Source organism: Jaculus jaculus, chromosome 8 (assembly GCF_020740685.1).
Source record: "Jaculus jaculus isolate mJacJac1 chromosome 8, mJacJac1.mat.Y.cur, whole genome shotgun sequence".
NCBI classification, from domain to species: domain Eukaryota; kingdom Metazoa; phylum Chordata; class Mammalia; order Rodentia; family Dipodidae; genus Jaculus; species Jaculus jaculus.
The window spans coordinates 23,875,636-23,896,721 of NC_059109.1; the positions used below are offsets into that span (position 1 = coordinate 23,875,636).

At 37.3% G+C, this 21,086-nt stretch overlaps 1 protein-coding gene across 1 annotated transcript in view; it reads right to left on the minus strand.

Moving 5' to 3' along the window:
* Col19a1 (collagen type XIX alpha 1 chain) overlaps positions 1-21,086 on the minus strand; it is a 332,428-nt gene that overhangs the window by 284,869 nt on the left and 26,473 nt on the right. The gene's annotated exons all lie outside the window — the stretch shown is intronic.

Consider the following 21,086-nt stretch of genomic DNA (forward strand, 5'->3'; position numbering starts at 1 on the left):
AATGTAATGAGATTTAGCTTTATGTTTCATTCTTACAAAAATACTATAAAACCCTTTCTAGGTAGGTAAATAGAAGTTAATAGATGGTCCATATATTAATGTTCTATTTCAATCAATATCATTTTCAAAATATTGGTCTCACTGAAAACATGAGAAAACAATAAAAACTCCAACATATATATGTATGTGTATATATACATACACACACACACACACACACACACATATATACACACATACATACATACATATATGTGTATATATAGCTTTCATTATAAAATGAGAAATAAGTTTCTACAAATTAACTTCTAAATTTGTTTTTTAAATATTTATTTTTATTTTTATTTATTTATTTGAGAGCAACAGAGAGAGAGAGAAAGAGAGAGAGAATGGGCATGCCAAGGCGTCCAGCCACTGTAAACGAACTACAGATACATGCCCCCCTTTGTGCATCTGGCTAACGTGGGTCCTGAGGAATTGAACCTCAAACCAGGGTTCTTAGGCTTCACAGGCAAGTGCTTAACTGCTAAGCCATCTCTCCTAAATTTGTTTTTTAATGTATGTGAAAACTGCAACATAGAAATCCTGTTATTCTTTTTTTAAAGTAAGAATCCTGTTAAGGATAACCAAAGCTTGAAGTTGGTGTATATAAATAAAATGTCATATACTGAGTTGGTAACTATTAACTTTGAATATTGTACTCCGCTCTATTGAAATTGATAATCAGCTATTTAAACTGACAACCAAACCACCATGCAGAATACTGAAATATTCCTTTTACTTTTTGTGTTAGAGACAGTCACATGTGGTAGAGAATTCAGAGAAGAATAAATATGAAAAGGTTTTGCTTGCCTAAGGTTCTCATTTAGTTACTTAGCTATACAAAATGCATATATCATTGTATGCATTTATTTGAGTGCACACACATGTAAATAAGTCTCAAAATTAGGATGGTTAGCCTTAGTGTTTTGACTTTATAATACAGTGAAAATTAAGTACATTCAGGAGAAACATTACTACTTTAACTTTGAATATTATATTTTCTGGATTTGAGATATGTAAAGTGCTATATTCCTTTATGATACCAGGAGTAGCAGGGAGCCGCAGGGAGGCAGTCATGGGATCAGAGGACACAACCCATGCTCTGAAGGGTAACACATCGCTAAACCATGATGTGTGGAAGATTAGAGGTATTATATACACTTTACAATTTCAGTATCTTCAACTTACCAGAGCATCAGTACTTTTATAAATTTACCAATCTATCCTCTAGTTTTATCTTTTTTTCTCGGGGATTCAGTAAAAGAGTCAACAAAAGTTATTACAACTACATTAGTATAACCTTTCCTTAAGAAAACAATTAGCAAATAATTTTTTCATCAACTCTCTCAAAATGAATGGCAGCAATGGGCAATTTTCTCTAGGATGTCACTAGTATCAAACTAAACTTTACTAAATTACTAATAACAATTATTGTTTTATTTTAAGTAGTATTGCTTATGTAAACCAAACCAAATAAAAACATCCTTACATGTCTGTTGTTTCTCTTTGGGAGAAATGAGAACCCTAAGAGGTAGGGTAAAAGAATGACATTAAGCATACACTTGCAAGCCGAGAGTGGTGGCACACACCTTTAATCCCAGCACTTGGGAGGCAGAGGTAGGAGGGTCGCCATGAGCTCAAGGCTACATTGAGATTACATAGTAAATTCCAGGTCAGCCTGGGCTACAGCAAGAGCCTACCTCAAAACAACAACAACAAAAACATACTTGTAAATAGAAATTGTAAACTAAAATTCCCAAGCTGTTCACTTCCATATGTGGCTCCATTTGGCTTCAAATTCCTATTCCTGTTTTCCAGCTCTCCACTTTGACGCTCTTAGCATCTGAACGTTAGCTCCAGTGTTCTGCAATTTGACAATGCTACAAGCCTGGGCATGGTTCTTCACTTACAGCATTCGTCTTTCAGCTGGGTTCAGAGTAGCACGCTGTGGTGGTTTGAATCAGGTGTCTCCCATAAACTTAGGTGTTCTGAATGTTAGTTTCCTCAGCTGATGGCAATTGGTGGTGTAGTGTGGGGAGCCGGCTTACGGGTATGATAGCCAGTTTCCCCTTGCCAGTGTTTGGCATACTCTTCTGTTGCTATTTTCAACCTTCTGTTGTCCAGGGGGTGATGTCCACCTTCTGCTCATGCCATCGTTTTCCTCTGCCATTGTCGAGCTTCCCCTTGAGCCTATAAGCCAAAATAAGCCTCTTTTTCCCACAAGCTGCTCTTGATTGGATGATTTCTACCAGCAATATGAACCTGACTGCAACACTCACCTTTTAATAGGGCTGTGCATTAGTAAGATTTTTTTTTTAAGTATTTCCTCCAATCCCCCTTTATTAAAAAAAAAAAAACAAAAAAAAAACTTTTCTTTTTTCAGGTAACTGCTTCAGCTCTTGGATTTTTGAATATCTTAACTTCATCTGGGTTAATTTTCTCTATTTGACAACTTGGCCTTTCTTCCATGTTTGAAGCTAAATTCTAGTTTCTGGTGATTGGTTATGTCTATTTCTATTTCAGAATCAAACACTGAATGCTAAGTTTTCTGGCATAATGTGTCAACCAGCCGGCTTCTCTGTCTGGCAATGGTAATAATGTAGGGTGATTGTTTTTCTAGCAATATTTGTTTCCTCCAAAGCATAACGTTTCTCTTTTGCACTTGGGCAAATGGTGTTCACCTAGCCATGGGCATTCTAGAAGCAGGGGGCTGGAAGATGTGCATGTTATGGGTTGCTTGTGGGAATCCCAGTTTGCATTTGCCCCATTTTTATTGTTTCAATTGATTCTTGTTCTTGCTATGCTGTTTATCCTCAAGTCTTGAAAATCTCTAGCTCAATTTCTCTAGCTAGTAAGATCTTCATGATTTGTGTGACTGCATGAGACAGAAGAAGATGTGGTTACTTACACTTCCATGTTTTTTGAGTTCATATGCACACACACACACACACACGCGCGCGCGCGCCCACACACACACACACACACACACACACACACACACACACACACACACTCCTCACTGGCTTCTTCCACCTGATTTACCCTAATCATGTGTCATTCAGGAATCCAGCAAGGTAGACCCACTATTCACCAACATTTCTCACTCTCAAACACTGAAACTCCAGGCTTTGCCTATCTATGGACTCAGTAACCAGTCTTTTAACTATTTTCTGTCTTCTAGGATGTGTTGTAATATTTCCCTATGGTTTCATATCTCATCCTGCAGTAAAATTTGCATATTTGAGGGCAAAAAATCTTTTAAATCTTTAATTTGTATTTCCCATAACCCTTTTATCTTGCTTTACAAATATGCATGCATCTTACCTTAACTATAAATCAAATAGACAAAACTTCTCCTGACTTTAATCCATGACTGGTTGCCTCCTGACTATCTATAAACTTTTAAAATGATCACTCCCAGGATGTAAATCTTTGTCAATCTTACTTATTGCTTCCTGCATTCTAAAATCATTTCAATCAGATCATCTGCTGGTTTCTTGTCAGTCCTCAACCTCATTTCTCGTTTTACACTGCAGGAATCTTTTCTTCATTCATATAGATCAAGATTTTTACCAAAATGGCTATAGGTTCCTGCCAGACAGCTTGGACTGTAAATTCCTTGAACTCTTTTGTTTTACCCACTCGCCTATTGTCCCCATAATCTACAACAGTGCCTCTGCAAGCTAGAAACTTAATAATTATAAGTCAATCAATAAATAAGCTGAGTTGAGTTTGGCAATGTTTTTGAAGATAAAAAACAAATAGTCCTCTCAATTATATTTCATTTTCTTTTATTCTATTTTGTATATAAATATGAATTTAAGACATATTAATTTCTCTCTTATTACTTCTATAATAAAAAAAAAAATTAAAGCAAGTAAGTTAATAATAGCAAATGATTCGGGTCCATATGTGGAGGACACAGGTGTAGACTGTGAGAAACAGAGCCCAGCCCATCTACAGGGGCAGCTGCTATATAGTGCCAGCCAACTGGTACCATATGGGAATGTGGAGCCAGTGTTGCCAGATCATTCAATCCTTTCAAAGAAGCCAAAAAAAAAAAAAAAAAAAAAAAAAAAACCTAGAGTTTTATCTGAAAGTTTAGTTTCAAATTTTGGCAATCAAGTCACATTTTTTATAGAAACTATCCAGACCATTACTGTACAAACTAAGCAAAACCAGTCATCACTGTTTAACCACCCCAAATTAACACAAACATTTACTGAGTACCCATTGTCCATTGAGAATTGCAAAGGAAGCCCTGTGCCCTGTCTTTATTATTTCTTCTTTAAATTAGTTGAGAGTGGGGAACTATCAGGGTAATACAAAGTTGTTATTTAATTGGGATAGAGTAGGGCATTATTGTACATGGCCAAAATTAGAACTCTATGCTGTGAATGGAAAATCTAATGTTAGAAATGAGATTTCTTTAATGCATTTCCATGGGTGATTATGTGTGCATTATAAGATGTGTGTGCAAATGTTCATGTGTGCATGTAGGTACATATGCATGAAGGTCTAAGGACAACTTCAGGTCTTAGTCTTGCCTTGTAGGTTGTTTTAAGGTGAAGTCTCTCTTTTGCTGCTCACAGCTGTGTGCCCCAGACTAGCTGGTCCATGCTTCTAGAGATTCTCCTGTCTCTACCTCTGACCTTGCTGGAGGAGTGAGTACAGGGGATACAGATTCTCATGCTACTGCATCCAGTTGTGTGTGAGTTCTGGGTACCTGAAGTCAGGCCCTCACATTTTCACAGCAGGTGGTTTATCTGTAGACCTATCTACTTAGCCTGAGGTTACTTTTCCATTCCTGCCAGCAGTTGAGTATGACGGCAACTCTTGGAGAGCCCTGTACGGACCTGATGACAGGACAGTAGCCACTGACAGAAGTATGGGCTAGAAATGCTTCAGCACACTTTGCCTCGATGTCACAGATCCTAGATGACTGGAAACTCACTGTTTTTACTTCTTCCATGTTCTGTGTCCTTTTTTGTCCTTTTCCTTCATTGCCCAGTTTTCTGCTTGTGACTACTATTCAATGTGTTCTTGACTAGCTGACCATCCTTAAGGCCCAAGGTCTCAGTATGAGGCTATTTGCTCTATGAAGTCTTTGCTATACTACCAACACAGATAATCTTCCATTCCTTATTTCATGGCTCAGGCTACAGGAGAATGGCATGGTATGTAACTCAGGGAAGCATATCCTATACATGACATCATCAACCCTGATTTAGCTGTAACCCATTAATTTTGGGATGTGTTTTTTTTTGTGTGCATGCAAAGTATTTGATTCATTAGGTATTTAACTATATCATGCCTACTTCCCATATAAGTATATTTATACTTATTCTATATGACTATTATTGACTTCTAATTTATTATTATTAGTGATTTTAATACATTTAAACTTTTTACCATTTTCATACATGAATATGATATAATTTTATCATAATCCTCTTTCAATACCTTTTGTCCCATCTCACTTACCTCCTTTCACTGGATTCTTTTCCACTTTCATTCTTCTCCACCTTTATTCTTTTTAATTCCTGTATTTCTTGTGTTACCTTCTTAGTGGTTGCTAATGAGATTTTAACAAATACTATCGATCTACATCAATGTAGTAGTTGAGATGAATAACAACTTAAGTTCAATGGTGTGGTAGTTTGAATGTATGTCCCCTGTTGCAGTCAACCTTACGTTGCTGGCAGAAAATGTACAACCAAGAGCAGCTTGTGGGTGGAAAGGGTTTATTTTGGCTTATAGACTCAAGCGAAAGTTCCATGATGGCAGGGAAAAATGATGGCATGAGCAGAGGGTAGACATCACCTCCTGGCAAACATCAGGTGGACAACAACAGGAGAGAGTGCCAAACACTGGCAAGGGAAAGCTGGCTAAAAGCCCACACCCTACAATATACTGTCTCCAAGAATCTCCAATTCACAAATTGCCATCAGCTAGGAACACAGCATTCTGAACACATAAATTTATGTGGGAAACCTGAATCAGACCACCATATTCCATCCCTGGCCCTCATAAACTGATAACAATACATGATGTAATATACAATGTATTCAGCACAACTTTAAAAGTTCCCATTATCAGCCAGGCATAGTGTCATATGCCTTTAATCCCAGCACTCAGGAGGCAGAAGTAGGACCATTGCCATGAGTTCAAGACCACCCTGAGACTATGAATGAATTCCAGGCCAGCCTGGACTAGAGTGAAACTCTACCTCAAAAAAAAAGTTCTCATTATCAATCGCAATGATGTTCAAACATCCTCATAGTCCAAGATCTTTTAACTGAGCATAATATCAAATAATAGTAATGGTACACTCAAAAGATGGCATTGGGGGCTGGAGAGATGGCTTAGTGGCTAAGCACTTGCTTGTGAAGCCTAAGGACCCTAGTTGGAGGTTCAATTTCTCAGGACCCATGTTAGCCAGATGCATAAGGGGGCACATATGTCTGGAGTTCATTTGAGGTGGCTGGAGACCCTGGTGTGCCCATTCTCCCCACCCCCCTGCCTTTTTCTCTGTGTCTGTCACTCCCACATAAGTAAATAAATAAATAAATAAATAAATAAATTTTTTTAAAAAGATGGCATTGGGCATAGCAAAGAAATAGTCAATCAATACGAGACTTAAAACAGGACAAACATCAATTCCTGTAGCTTTAAGTCCAACAACTCTAGTTAGTGACAAATCTCTAAGTCCAATAATTCTAACTAGTGATGAGTCTCTGGTGTTCCAATTCTGCCCCTCTAGCTAAGCTACTCACAGACCTAGAAAACTTCATCTGGTACTGGAAGCTTTTCTTGGCTGTTATCCCATAGTCCTGGCGTCTCCATTGGGTCTCTACTACAACCCATGATTCATCTGCATGGCTCTATTGGGCCTCCACACAGATAAACCAACAAGCCTGCTTTACACTGCCCATAACCATTTCCCAAATACAAAACTATGTTATAAATTCAATGACCCTCTCTTTCCTGCATTTCTTACAATATTCTTATAATTATAATACCAGATGGGCTGTGAGCTTGTTAATTCAGGGGGGAATAAAGCAGACTTTAAAGAACAGGACATTTTTTCTGAATTCAGGCCCCTCAATTCAAAAGAGTCTGCATTCTTCCAGTTCCCCACTGCAGAACAGTTGGATCAATATTAAGGGTTATAATCTCTCAAACAATTGCAGCTGAATGGGCAGCAGTTTCAACCCAAAGATTTCGTTACTTTCTCTGCCATATCCCTCTACTCACACCAGTCCATTTCTATGAAATCTTGCACAAGTTCTCAGGACTGGAGCATAACAGCAATCCGCTCACACAAACTGCTTCTTGCCCAGTCTTCAGAGTCCATAGACCTTACTGAATTCAGGTCTTTCAACTCTGACCAGAATATTCCATTAAGCTATATTTACAGCACTGCAAAATGTCTCTCAGATCAAGAATTCAAATAATTCAATATTCCTCCCAGAAATTAATTCCAAATGATGAAAGTCACAGTCAGGTTTCTTGCAGCAATGACCACACTTCATGGTATTAATTTTACTGCTGCAGTCAGCTTCACATTGCTGGCAGAAAATACAGAAGTAAGAGCACATTTTGGAAGAAAAGGGTTTATTTTGGCTTATAGACTTGAGGGGAAGCTCCATGATGGCAGGGGAAAATGATGGCATGAGCAGAGGGTGAACATCACCTCCTGGCCAACATAAGGTGGACAACAGAAGCAAGAGAATGTGCCAAACACTGGCAAGGGACAGCTTGCTGTAACACCCATAAGATCACCCCCAACAACGCACTGCCCCCAGGAGTCTCCTGTTCTCAAATTGCCATCAGCTGGAGACCTAGCCTTCAGAACACATGTTTATGAGGGACACCTGAATCAAACCACCACATCCCCCATAGAATCAGGTGTTTTATTAAAGCTTTAAACTTGGTACCCTAGACACTTGGATAAAGGAGATTTCACTAAGGGCAGATCCTGGGATCCAGTCCAAGGGTGTGTTCGGAGTGGATCTGCACTCTAGCCAAATATATGCAGAGAGGTTTGAGGTCTGAAGGTCCCTGCTTGCTTGCTGTCTGTTTTGTGCTTACTGCTTTTTTTAAGGTTTGCTGGCTGGTGGTGGTTTTCCTCTCTGCTTGGATTTATGAATGGGAGCTAGTTTCTTCTGCCATAAATGGAACTTTCCCCTTGATCTGCAAACTTAAATAAACCCCGTCCTTTTCTAAACTGTCTAGTTTGGATGGTCATCCCAGCAACATAAAGCTGTCTTCTATAAATAGTATTTAAAAACTTTGCCTCATCTAACAATGTTCTGTCCCTTACTTGGTGATATTGTCACCATAAAATTGCTTCTTCATATACCTATCAATGAAAATTTATAATTATTCATAAATGTCCATAGATATTTATATAAGTATATTTTAAATCAAATAAGCAAATAAAAGACTTAAAATGAACTTAATCTCTTTTTTATTTATCTATTTCACTAATTTCATTGGGGCTCATTATTTCTCTGTGTGTACTTTAGTTACTATTCAACCAAAAAGAATTACATAGTATTACCCTTAAGGTAGGTGTGCAAGTAATGAATTTTCCATTTTTACCTATCTTTAAGTTTGCTTGCTTTCTAAAATTCTTTTATTCACAATTTTTATATATGAACATCATGTAATTTGATGGTAACACCCTTCCAATCCCTTCCTTTCTCCCCTACTCACATTTACCCCTTTTACCAAATTTCTCCTTTCTAAATAGAGCTTCTTCTGATGTGGTGACTTTTTCTCCATCATCCATGTCAACATGTTGCACTTAATTTTGTGAAGATCTTTTGGAATAGCAACAGCTGGTAAGTTATATCATCTAAGGGTATTCATGTGCAGAAGATAGTCTCAAGCACTCCTCTCTACCCTGTCTCTGACATTCTTTCTTCCCCTCTTTTACATTGTTTCCTGAGACTTGCGGTACATTTGCTTTCTGTTTTGAAGGGCAGTTTTACTGGATATAAATTTTTTTTGAAGCAAGCCCAGCAGACTGGTCTTTTCTTTTTTAATGTGAGAGAGTGACAGCAAGAGAGAGAAAGAGAGAGAGAGAGAGAATTGGTGAGCCAAGACCTTCAACCACTACAATCAAAATCCAGACATGTGTGCCACCCTGTAAGAACGTGCAACCTTGCACATTTGCATCACTTTGTGCATCTGACTTATGTGGGACCTGGAGAGTCAAACATGGGTCCTTAGACTTGAAGGCAAGTGCTTTAAGCACTAAGCCATCTTTCCAGTCCTGTATATAAATTTTTTAAATTTTTTTTAAATTTTATTTATTTATTTATTTGAGAGCTACAGACATAGAGAGAAAGACAGATAGAGGGAGAGAGAGAATGGGTGCGCCAGGGCTTCCAGCCTCTGCAAACGAACTCCAGACGCGTGCGCCCCCTTGTGCATCTGGCTAATGTGGGACCTGGGGAACCGAGCCTCGAACCGGGGTCCTTAGGCTTCACAGGCAAGCGCTTAACCGCTAAGCCAACTCTCCAGCCCTAAAATTTTTGATTGGAAGTATTTTACCTTTTAAAAATATCTTATTTTTATTTATTTATTTGAGAGAAATTTGGAAAGAGAGGAAGAGAATGGGTGCCAGGTCTTCTATCCACTGCAAATGAACGCCATATGTATGCAGCACCTTGAACATCTGCCTTACATGGGTACTGAGGAACGAACCTGGGTCCTTAAGCTTCACAGGCAAGTGTTTTAACTGCTGAGCCATCTCTCCAGCTTAGCAGTATTTTTCTTTTAGAATTGTGACTGTCATCTTACTGCCTGCTGATAAGAAATTAGTCTATTCACGTGATTACCTTTAATATAATACAATACTTCTCCCTTGCTGCTGTCCAGATTTTTAAAATATATTTTTATGTATTTATTTATTTGAGAAAGAGATAGAGGCAGAGAGAGATTAAGACAGAGAGAGAGAGAATAGGCAAGCCAGGACCTCCATACTGCAAATGAACTCCAGGTACATGCGCCCCTTGTGCATCTGGCTTACCTGGGTCCTGGAGAGTCAAACTGGGATCCTTTGGCTTTGAAGGCAAATGCCTTAACCTCTAAGCCATCTCTCCAGCCCAGGACTTTTTTTTTTCTTGTTTGGCAGTCTGATTATCATGTAGCTAGGGGAGGTTATCTGAATTTAGTCTTCTTTGGAGTTTTCTGAGCTTCTCAAATGTATAGATAAATGATTTTTACCAAATAGAATTTTCAGTTAGTTTCTCAAATATTCTTTTGACATCTCCCTATCACTTCTGTAATTTATATTAGGCATATGTTGATCTCAAAGGTTCACTTTATTTCATTTCTTTTTTGTTCCTCAGACTGAATCATTTCAACTGACCTGTCTGTAAGACCTCAGGTCCTTACTTCTCCCACATTGGATGTGTTCTTGAGTGTGTATAAAATTTTAATTTATATTAAATTATAACTTAAATATATGTTTTATGCTTTTAGGCTCTGAAATTGTGAGTATCTTTTAATAATAATTTCTTTCTTACTAGTAACTTCTTTTGGTATAACGTTATGGTTTTCTTTACTTATGTAGAGTTTCTTTAGACTTTTAAATACACTTATAATAACTCATTTAAGTTATTTATCAATTAAATCACATGTATAGGTATCTTTAATGGCAGAATCTATTAACTTTTCCTTTATCTGTAGATATATGTATGCATATATAGTACATATCTTATAATTTTTCATTATCACATTGAAACTGAGAAGTAGACATTTTAAATCACATCATATACAGATTCTCAGAATGAGACTCTCTGCCTGTCTCAGATTTGCTGTTTGCGGAATTTTATTAATAATACTATTCTTGTTGTTGTCACCATTGGTGCTACTAGCTTAATCACTTTCCTGAAGTTGTTCTGTAAAGGGTGCATACTTTGCCATGTATGTTTACCAGCCTATCTACTCAGGGAGCTTAGTAGTTAACACATGATTGCACAGTTAAATGAACTTTATCTAGACTTTTCCCAGCCTCTGCAGAGGGTGTGTGTATGTGCGCACATGTTAGAGAACTCCTTCAATGCTCAGACATGCAGTTTACAAGGCTCCTTAGCTTCAAAACTTGCCAAAGCTGCGAGCTTAAGGCCTTTTACAAATCTCTCTTGAGTGTCTACACAGCCTTATGGAAATAAATAGGTGTCTAGATATACACAAATAGGTTGTAGCTATCTAATGCTCCTCTACATATCTCTTCCTCAGATTTTCTTTCTTTCCTTCCTCTTCCCCTTTCTTTCCTACATTCCTCCCTTCTCTTACTTATTTCCTTTCTCCCTCTTGTTTTCTTTGTTTTGTATGTGTATAGTAAGTGTGCTGTGATGTATTATGAGTGATGTCTACACATGTGTGTATAGATTTGCAAGCCATATGGTTATATGTGTGAATGTGGAGGATAGAGAAGAGCTTCTGGGGTCCCTTTCTATTATTCATTCACAGACTTTTTGAGAAGGGGGTCTCTCCTTCAGCCTGGAGTGATCACTTGTAGTCAGTAAACCCCAGAGATTCTCTGGTCTTCACCCCCTGCAGCCTGGGGTTTCAGAGGTGTATGATCACACCCAGCTTTTTATGAAGGCTTTGGGAAGTAAAACCCAAGAGATTTCAGGCTCCTAGACCTTCATGATTAAATGGAAAGTATCCTTAATCACTTCCATCTTCCTAACTCCACTTTTTCCTTTTAAGTTTTTGGCTTAGCTTCTTACTTTTCCTAATTGAAACTGCTGCTCTTGGCAGTTGTGATGTTAGACAACTGCCACTGCTCATTTTCACTACTTCCCCAGAGAAAAGCCTATGACTAGTAAGCAAGTTCTGACCAAGTAAAATAAAGACCAGCTATGAGCAGGAATCTACAGGGAACTACCAGACAGATGAAATGATGATGATCCTTTAGAAATGTTTGCCAACTCCCAAAGGGTTCTTAGCTGTTACTTTTTACTGTGAATCGAGTCCTGCTTGTTTCCAAGCCTACCATTGTATTGGGGAGAGAGATGTGAACATGACAAGATAAAATGCTACAGAATTTACTAGTCTTTTGTAGCTGAATATTTTTTTCTTGAATGACCACTCATCACATTATTATAAGCCCTTGATTCATTTATAGAGTTTTGAAAATACTGATGTTGATGATTTTAGCCAGTGTCCACATTGCTCTTATGGAAGAGTAGATTTTCTGAAATTTTGCAGAATAAATGTCAACATTTTTATGTTTTGAAGTGGTTTGTAGCAAAGCAAAACTTAATGTAAACAACTTTCTTCTCATTTTCTACTGAGGATTATTGTCATCCCCATTTATTATTTGGACTGAAAACTTTTTGAAAGCAAGCAGTATTTAACGTTATATCTTCACTCACTCCCAGGCTACCAGCAGTGCTATCAGGGTGCTCAATAACTATGTGTTAAATGATTAAGTGATCCCATAATGAAGCTGATAAAGATATAGTTAATTTTAAGGTGATACTTTATACTCAAATAAAAGTAACTGTAATTATTTTCAATACTTTGTAATCTAATTTTAAAAATTAAAACATTTTACATGCCATGAATAGTTTCTCTTCAAACAGTGACTAACAAAATATTAATCTGTAACAATTATATTCGCAATGTATATCAAAATAAATGTTTTTTTTTACCATATAAAAGAAAAATGTCCTTATACCTAATCAGATTTCTCTTTCAGAGATTCATACTTGGAGAGATGGTTTAGTGGTTTAGGCACTTGCTTGCAAAACCTAGGAACCTAAGTTTGATTCCCCAGTCTTCATGTAAGCCAGATACACAAGGATGACTCTTGAATCTGGAGTTCGTTCACTGTGGGCAGAGGCCCTGCTGCACCCATTCTCTCCCTTTGTCTATTTGCATCTTTCACCCTCTCAAATGAATAAAAGTCAAATATTTTTTAAAAAAGACATTCGTACTCTACCTTCCATACTAACAGTGAGTTTTGATTGCCAAGAATAATTTAAAAAATCAAATTTGTGTTTTAAAATTAAAATATTAAAAACTATATCAATTACCACAAATGTTGCTTCTTAACACAGACACTAGATGTAAGGCAGAATAATTTCTCTAGGACTTGCCAAGGTTTCTATTATAAAAGAAGCCATATTGGATTACTGGTGTGTTACCAAAGAGATATAATGACAGCTTGTTATGTCCAAGATATCCATGCCTGAATGTTTCTGAATGGAGTGTAATTTCCTATAAGAAATCCTATCCACTGCTTATTCAGTGATATTCCCATTAAGAAAAATACTGCAGAGCTTTACTCACATGGATATATATAGGTTGGACTAAGAATTATCAATGGGATATTTTCTACCTTCTCTCAGTTTCATATTCATCCCATCAAGTTCAATACCATGATATAAAATCCATGTATATATTAGAACTAACATACACTGAAGGCTCAGTGAAAGTTAAAAATAATTAACCATTTACTTTCCATGTTAACTTTCTTTTTTATCATTATCATTAGTTATGTACACAGTGTGTATACAGCCATGTTGGTACCAACATTAGCCTCCTCCCTGTCCTCCCCCACTCTGCAGGGATCCTCCTTTCCATGTCTACTTTCAACACATAAAATTACTTTAATATTTATGGACATGTGAGGGTATGAGTATACCTGATTAACAATAATCAACATATAAAAACAATATTTTAAATGATGAAGTAATCCATAGAGAATCTACCTAAAATCATCTCAAATTATTCAATGCTACCAAGGGAAAGCTACTTCTATGGTGCCCACTGTGAACTGGCCACGGAGAGCCAAGCAGTACTAGGTAGAACCTAGTGTTTCTGAAACCTTATGATATGCATGTCCTAGATTCCTGTCAGTTTGCCATTTCCTTTATTCTAGCAAATATCTTAAAATGTCATTTTTATCTGCTCTTGGATGTTCCTCTATAGCAGCCCTCTGTTCAATCACATGGTGAAAGGAAACAGTACTGAGTTGTAAAAGAAATGGTAGAGGATCAAATGCAGTTTTTCTTGAAAGGACCAGCTAATGCAGAAAACTGACCAAATCCAAGAACCAGTATAAGCAGGAAATTTGACCTCCACAAGAGTAAGTTTTATATAAAAAAATGGGGGCTGGAGAGATGGCTTAGCGGTTAAGCGCTTGCCTGTGAAGCCTAAGGACCCCGGTTCGAGGCTCGGTTCCCCAGGTCCCACATTAGCCAGATGCACAAGGGGGCGCACGCGTCTGGAATTCGTTTTCAGAGGCTGGAAGCCCTGGCGCGCCCATTCTATCTCCCTCTATCTGTCTTTCTCTCTGTGTCTGTCACTCTCAAATAAATAAATAAATAAATAAATTTTTAAAAAATGGACATTAAAATGCTTCCCTATGCATGCTGAAATTAAGGTTTTTAATCTCCTTCTTTACAATTTCTATACTTTCTCAGTTAATAAAATGAGCATGAATTGTGCTGATGGTAATTGAAAAAGCACAACAGTTTTCATTTGGAAAAAAAAAAAAATCCTAACCTCTAAAATCTCTAGAAATGGAGAATTAATATAGATTTTTCTCTCTTATCTTCTTTCTCCTAACCTCCCTCAAAGGGCTCTGTCCCTCAGTATATAAGCAGTAAGGAAAGTTCTTCAAGCACTGATGAGGAGATTGATAAATGTTACTTTTCTATTATGGTAAACAAAAGTCTATATATTTGCTTTACATGCTGAAAAGCATTGAAACATTAAGAAAAGATGGAAACAAATTTCAATGAAAATGTACCTAGGTTAATACTTCTTCATTCTTAAAATGGATTTACTAATTTTTATAATTACTGAAATGCGTAGCACTCATAAATGTATATCAAACTAATATGTACATATAATGTTACTAAATGAGCCAGGCATGGTGGTACACACCTTTAATCCCAGCACTTAGGAGGCAGAGGTAGGAGGATTGCAATGAATTCAAGGCCACCCTAAGACTATATAGTGAATTTCAGGTGACCCTGAGCTAGAGTGAGATACTACCTCAAAAAAACATTATATATATGATATGTATATATAGAGAGCAGATGAAAATGACATTTTAAGATATTTGCTACAATTAAGGAAATAGTGGATCATAAGGTTTCAGAGACACTAGGTTCTACCTAGTACTGCCTGGCCAGTTCACAGTGGGCACCATAGAAGTATATATGGTGTTTTCTGAGATATATATATATATATATATATATATATATATATATATATACATATATATATATATATGCTCTCTATGTTAGCATTTTCTTAACCATGAGAAGTTCATTGTAGAGAATTTTACAATGGATTATATTTACCCAAATTTCACATTAACCAGATTTTCTAGGCTTTCTTTTTTTTTTTTTTTTAATTTTTATTTATTTATTTATTTGAGAGCAACAGACACAGAGAGAAAGACAGGTAGAGGGAGAGAGAGAGAATGGGCGCGCCAGGGCTTCCAGCCTCTTCAAACGAACTCCAGACGCGTGCGCCCCCTTGTGCATCTGGCTAACGTGGGACCTGGGGAACCGAGCCTCGAACCGGGGTCCTTAGGCTTCACAGGCAAGCGCTTAACCGCTACGCCATCTCTCCAGCCCTAGGCTTTCTTTTTATAATATATTTTTTATTTGAGAGAGAGAGAGAGGGAGAGAGAGAAAGAGAATGTGCACACCAGGGCCCCCAGTCGCTGCAAACAAACTCCAGATACGTGTGCCCCCTTGTGCATCTGGCTTACATGGGTCCTCGGGAGTTAAACCTGGGTCCTTTGGCTTTGTAGGCAAGCGCCTTAACTGCTAAGCCATTTCTCCAGCCCTGTAAGCTTTCTTTTCCACTGGCGTAATGAAATTTCTTCCTAGTCAGAATTTGTTTCAAACCATTAGGAAATTCAAATAAAATGACAAACCCTCAAAGGATTATTTTTTTTTTGTTCCAGGAATCATTTGGCAAAAGACAGAGGAAGCCTTTAATCTCTCTCTGCACTCATAGTTGTTATTAAATAGTATTGTACATCCTAAATCTTTTAGATGTATGGAATGAGTTCCAAAAGTGCTGAGAGGTACTGGTATCCTCTAATTATGAAGTGCTTAGACTTGATTATGAATGCCCAAACATAAATATTCACTATTAGAGCTTTCTCCCTCTCTGAAAAACAAATCTCCTGTTTATGAAACACAGGTTCCGTTAACAAAATAGTCCTTAAAAGACCAGAAACATGTTACAAACACATTATATAATTATTAGCTCTCACCTTGGAGAGCACAGATCAGAGGTCTGTTGGAAACATTACAAAGGAAGGAAGTTATAATGAGAAAGACAGAAGGAAGAGAATTAATTTGGAGTGGGAAACATGCCTATGGTAGTTTGAATGTATGCCCCCCATTGACTCAGGTGTTTTATTAAAATCGAGTGCAACTTCAGCCCCTAGCAGGTCATCCTGTTTCAAGGAGGCATGTCACTGGGGACAGATCTGAATTCTGGCCTAACCACATGCAAAGTTTTGAGCCCTACCTGTGTTTGCTTGTGGTGCTGGCTGTTTTGTAGTGTCTTTTTGCTTGGATTTATGAATGGGAATCAGCTTTTACTGCCATTTGATTGACCTTCCCTTGAATCTGTAAGCTTGAAATAAACAAATTCCTCCCCATAAACTGTGTCTGGTTTGGATTCTAGCAACATGAAGCTAACTACAACAATGCCTGAGTTAACCGAATGAAAGTGGCACTGATGTGAGATCTGGGTAACTTATCACTTTGTTTGTTTGTTTGTTTTTGTGGTAGGGTGTCACTCTACTTCAGGCTGACCTGGAATTAACTATATAGTCTCAGTGTAGCCTTGAAATCACAGTGAACCTCCTACATCTGCTTCCTGAGTGCTTGGATTAAAGGCATGCGCCACCACACCTGGCTAATTTATCACTTTGAGCTATTGGAGAGTTGAGAGACAGAGAGCTCCAAAAGGAAGGTAATTCTAGAGAGGAGATGTAACCTTTTCTGTCTCCTGTACGCTAGACTGTGTCCCTGCTGAACATTTCTACTTTGAAGGTAAATGCATATCTACTTAGGTAAAATTGAACTTATCTTCCCTCCCAAACACATCCTTCCATAAGGATTTCATATCTCAATAAAGATGTGGGCTATTTACCCAAGTGCTTTGAACAAATCCCTCAAAGTCATTCCTTATTTATCCTTTATCATCGCCCCTATCCACTGGCAAATCTTACTCCATCTATCACCAAACTAGAACCCAAGTCTATCCACGTCTCTCCATCTTCACTATCATCACCCTAGCCCAAGCTGTCACCCACCATCTCTCCTCAGGACTCTTGTGACAAGGTCCCAATTATACTTTCTCTTTTGCAGCCTGTCCTGCACACAGTAGCTAGAATGAGCATTTAAATCACACCAGTTCCCTCTGTTACTTACAACTTTTAAATTATACTCCATAGTTCCTAAAATAAAATGCAGACCTCTGATTGTGGGGTCAGAGGCCTTATGTGACGCTGCTTCTGGTACATCATCGTGTATCTCAGAATCTTTACTGTAGCCGTGCTCCAGTTGCAGTGACACTGGTTTTGATCTCTGACTACAATGGGGTCATTCAGGCCTTAAGATTCTGTGCTTGCTGTTCCTTCTTCTGGGTTAGTGTTTTCCAGAGGTTCTCATTTAGAGGAATTCTCCCCCCCATTTATGTCACATTTCTAATGTCATTTTCTCTCAAAAGTCTAAAGTTGTTCTGACCCCATTTACTGCCTAACATCTTACTTTGCTACATTTTCTTCATAGGCTTGTAACTATCTGAATTTCAAGATTTTATTGGCTCATACATTTATTGCACATTTCCAACTACCAGAAAATGATTTCTGTGGGAACGCTATTATGGCAGGTTTGTGGCTACAAAATAAGCATTGAGACTATGACCTGTTCCATTCACAGAAACCCACAACAGTTCTTATGACCACTCCCAAGGAGGGTTACATACTTGTACTGAGTATAAAGTTAATGATAGCTTCCTTAATATCTTAACGTTTGGGCTGGAGAGATGTCTAGGTGGTTAAGGCACTTTCTGGAAAAGCCAAAGGGCCCAGGTTCAATTACCCAGTGCCCACATAAAACCAGGTGTACAAGGAGGCACATGAGTCTACAATTTGTTTACAGTGGGTATGAGGCCCTGTCATGCCCATTCTCTCTCTCTTTCTCTCTCTCTCCAAAACATTAAAGAACAAACCCATCAGACTGTCATTTTTAAAGAGAAGTTAACAGGACTGACACATTGCTCAGTGGTGAAAGGTGCTTACTTGCAAAGCTTGCCAGCACCTGTTCAATTCCCTAGTACCAATGTAAATCAATGTAAATATGGATGCACAAAGTGGTGCTTTCATTTGGAGTTTGCAGTAACAAAAGACCCTGATGTGCCCATTACTCCCCTCTCTCTCATCCTCTCTTCCTCTGTCTTTGCTTGAAAATAAGTAAATAAAATTTTTAAAAAGTTTACAATAACTACAGCCTACAAGAAAATATAACAACTATTAAAAGAATATTTCTAGGCAAAGGCCCTTCAGTAATATTCTTCCTGTCTTTGCAAATATTTCAGTCATAAGAAACTACTTATAAGCTTAAAGGAATCTTGATAGTAATTTATATCAACCTTCTCACTTCCTAAGTGAGAAATTAATGCTGCAGAATTTAAGCAACTACCCTTCCTTCCATCACTCTGCCAGAAAGAGGTCATGATGGGACTTGAACTCATGACTCTTAATTCCAAGGTCAGGTTTTTCCATTATATCAAGTTGCTTATATCCTCTTAGTTAAGGATAAGATTCCCCTCATCAACACTAACCTGATTTAAAGAATATTTTCAGACTTTGAGGGAAAATAAAAGTCTGTTTTTTTCCTGAGCATTGAGGAGGATATAAATAAAAATAAATTAGTAATTTTATAAATTCAAAGTAAGGAATAAATCATTGTTTGCAACCATGCTACAATATTAACAACAACAACATAAATCATATTTTGGTCTCCAAGGAAAGTGTTCATAATGACATTTATACATCCTAGGTGACCAGTATCCCTGAGGAGTAGATTATTACAGTTCCTTCCCCTGATATTTTGAGCACAGAGCAGGAAGTATCGCAAAACACAGGTAATATATTTAAAATAGGGATTATAGTCAGTTAGGTTTAGAAAAGATTTCTGCTAAAGCTATTGAAAACCAATCAGAAACATTTTCTTTATATACCTTGGAGATTGTTTCTTTTAAAAAAAGTACCTTCAGTTTTTGACAAATATTTCTTTAATAATGAATCCAATTTTCAGGAAGTAGTAAAAAATTACAAGTGCAGCATATAGGCTGATAGCCACGTAATGGAAAGGAGAAGGTATCACATGTTTTGATAAGAAGTACTTCTGAGTCTCTTATCAAAAAGTAATAGTTTGGATTATAATACCTTGGAAAGAAAACTAATACAACAGTAAAATAATTTAAAAATGGATAAACTACTGAAAAATGTGAAAATAAAGATGATAAATCTCACTGTTTCAAATGATGGTTGGAAGAAGAAAATTCTTTGTACTGAGCCCATGTTATTGCCTTCTTGGAATACACATGGCTGTCTAGTCCACCCCATTCATCCATTAAATTGTAAAGCCATAGCATGACATCATGACCCACAGAGTTAGCTTAGTAGGCCTGCTCTGTCATGGACGTGGGCTCTTCTAAACCCAGGGTACCTGCCCAACCACTTCCTAAGAGATTAAAAAAATCTACCACAAGAGTATAGCTTTGCTTTCCAGTTCCCTTCAGACAGTGGACTTGTCAAACTCAGGCAGAGCCAGAAAATTTTGTTAAATAATTCACTCTTTTAAAGTATATGCAAGTATTTATTGACATAGTTGCTTTATAGAGAGATGGAAGTAAAGGAAAGATTGAATTATGCTCCATCTTTGGCTCTGGCGGTTTTATGTTAGGAAAAAAGTCCACAGTGAAGCTCATAAATTTCCTTATTTCTTAGTATATTAAGTAATTAGTCATTTTAATGCATAGAGAGTTTGGTTTGAGGTATTTGTTCCATATAACCAAAAGAATAATAGCTTGTAATACTGCAAGTAACATCTCACTCACACACAAAAGAAGTAAAGGATAAAACCAAACTATGGAATAAGAGAAGAGTAGGAAGAAAACACCTCATGATTATTACTTTCTTCTAAGTTCTTTTACTGTATAATAAAGGATGTGAAGCAAGTAGTAAATCAGTTTTTAAATTTTTGTTTATTTACATGAGAGAGAGAGAATGGAAAACAACGGGGCCTCTAACCAGTGTAAATGACCTCCAGATGTATGCATAACAATGTGCACTGGCTTACATGGGTGCTGAGGGATTAACCTGGGTCCTTAGGATTTGCAGGCAAGTGCCTTAATTTCTAATCCATCTCTCTAGCATTAAATATTTTTTGAAAAAAGATTAACATGCTTTCATAATTTTAGTACCTATAAACTGAAAAGCAAAAGGATATAATTCCAGGAAATTTTCATGTTTTAGATTCTGTTCAGAAGTTCATGTGTGATTCTTGTTTGGATAGCAGTGTTCAAAAGGTTTAACTGTGGATTACAGTGGTTTGTTCCAAAGGTAATTCTTCAACTCTTTATAGAACAAACCTTAAAGAAAAGCCCCTTTTAAAAAGTGCTATTTTGGTACAGTGATTTTCCAGATTATATTTAATAAGACTGACATTTGTTTATTTTTTTCCTTTTAAAATAAATGGCCACATGGAAAAAAATCTATTTTTAAATATCAAGAACTGGCTTCCAGATTAATTCTTCCAGCCTGAAGAAGCATGAGGCAGGGTTTATGAACTTCCGTATTTACCAGTATCACTGAGGCCTCTGACTTGCTGAATATCTTCCAGGAAGAGAAATATGATACAAGTTACATTTCCTGAGAGTGAAGTGAGAGATGCCTGGAGTTTATAGTAAGCCACTTCTTTCCCAGCTGACATCTACCATCACCTGTCCCATTACAAGCAATT